The following is a 2,500-nucleotide window of genomic DNA, read 5'->3' as shown; positions in this document are numbered from 1 at the left end:
TAAGGATAGGGGTTTGGGGGAGCCTATAAGTCTATCTGCTGAGTCATCAACAGCCATTGCCAGGCTCTCCTTGGTCCTAGCTTGGGTGGAGAGGGGACTTGGGCTCTCATTAAATGTACAGTATATATGATCAGTCCCTACGGCATAGTCTTGCTTGCTAGGGTAATGTCACTGTCCCTTGCCTCTGCCATGCATGAGCGGCTTTTAAACCTTAACGATCTTTCCCGCTAATTGAAGTATTACGCAAACCATATTAACATGAACCCTCCGCAATTCCTTGTTATTAGTAGCCTAGGATTTCCCGTTCTCAGTAAGTTGTTTGCTTTAGCTGACTTTGGTTTTTGTTATTTTGTATTATAAAATTTATTCTATTCTATTTCAGTTTATTTCTGTGTTATGTGAATTATCTCATTCCATTTTAGGCCATTGAGATGTATTTGTTTTGATTACCGTATCTGTAGTTTTTGCCTTTATGGTAATTGCAACATAAGTGGAATCTTACTATTTACCAGATACAACTACAACAGTGATTGCAGCCGTTCAAGTGTCTAACAATTTGTAATATTGTTTTTGTTTTATCCCTGACCGTGGGAAAGATGGTTTCCAAAAGTTTGGTTGTAATAAATATTGTCAAAAATTCCGTAATGTTGAAGTTTCTCCTTTCAGTCGCCTTGCTGGTGTGCGTGTGTGTGTGTGTGTGTGCGTGTGTGTATGGGATTGAGTGTGTGTGTGTGAGTATGGGGTTGAGTGTGCGTGTGTATATATTTATACATATATATATACATATATATACATAATATATATATATGTATATATGTGTATATATATATATATATATATATATATATATATGATAAATTTTGCACATTTTTACGTGTTTTTCATATTCAAATAAGCCATATATATTTTTGATATATTAATGTCTGGATTCTCTTAACGACCTCGGGATCAGAGCCCCAGACGAAATCTCACAAAGACAAGAGCTTGGCTCCGGCCGGGAATCGAACCCTGGTCGGCAAGCTTATATAGACAGTGACTAACCAATCTTTCTTCGTGGCCGAATGGGTTAGTCACTGTCTATATAAGCTTGCCGACCAGGGTTCGATTCCCGGCCGGAGCCAAGCTCTTGTCTTTGTGAGATTTCGCCTGGGGCTCTGATCCCGAGGTCGTTAAGAGAATCCAGACATTAATATATCAAAAATATATATGGCTTATTTGAATATATATATATATATATATATATATATATATATATATATATATATATATATATATATATATATATATATATATACAGGTGTATATATATACAGTATATACCATGTGTGCTTGCATACATAATACACAAATATATGAAGACATATATAGATGCATATTTATATATATTTACATATACTGTATATATATGTATATATATATATATATATATATATATAGAGAGAGAGAGAGAGAGAGAGAGAGAGAGAGAGAGAGAGAGAGAGAGAGAGAAAACAGTCATCATCACCCGAGATATTCACTATGGAGATCCCAAATATCCTATCACCATCTAATATCTTTTTCCCCCATCAGACAAGATCGTTATCTGGCCAAAAGAGAATCGCTCGTGTTGGTTTCCGAAGAGAGACAGAGGAATGAACGAATCCTTTAAATCCCCGAAATAATTCGATGAAAGATCAGGAAGGGAATATGACGCCCCTTCCATGCATCTTTGTCTTCCAGTTGAATGGCTTCATTGTATGCCTTCTGCAGAAAGGGAAGTCGCCTGGATTTTCTCTATCATTGACTGGAAAAACAATGGTTATTCCAGTCGCGAATTTACGAAGGATCTTGTGTGTGATGACTGGGAAACATTTTGATTCGGCATTGTTTATCGGTCATTGATTACTGCTTAGTTTACAAAAGGATTTGATTTATATCTCCTCTATATAAGGAAGAGCAAGTGTCTGGATTTATATATATATATATATATATATATATATATATATATATATATATATATATATATATATATATATATATATGGTTTTTCATTGTCTTGGGGAGGAGTTTTTTCCTGCTTAAGGGTACACTTGGGCACACTATGCTATCTTATTTCTCTTCCTCCTTTTCTTTTTGGGGGGGGGGACTTTTATTGTTTATATACGAAACATTTATTCTAATACAGTTACCGTTCATAAAATATTTAATATTAATGGTTAATTACTTCTCATTTAGTTTCCTTATTTCCTTTCCTCACAGGGCTATTTTCCCAGTTGGAGCTCTCGGGCTAATTGCATTCTGCTTTTCCAACAAGGGTTGTAGCTTAGCAAGTAATAATCATAATAACATATATGTGTGTGAGTTGGCGTGCTCCCTATGTAATATAAAACATGTATCTGACTACAAACACACACACACACACGTATATATATATATATATATATATATATATATATATATATATACATATATATATATATATACATATACAGTATGTACATATATATATATATGTATATAT

This window comes from Palaemon carinicauda, chromosome 33, assembly GCF_036898095.1.
Source record: "Palaemon carinicauda isolate YSFRI2023 chromosome 33, ASM3689809v2, whole genome shotgun sequence".
Classification (NCBI taxonomy): Eukaryota; Metazoa; Arthropoda; class Malacostraca; order Decapoda; family Palaemonidae; genus Palaemon; species Palaemon carinicauda.
Note: the sequence above shows the minus strand (reverse complement) of the source record.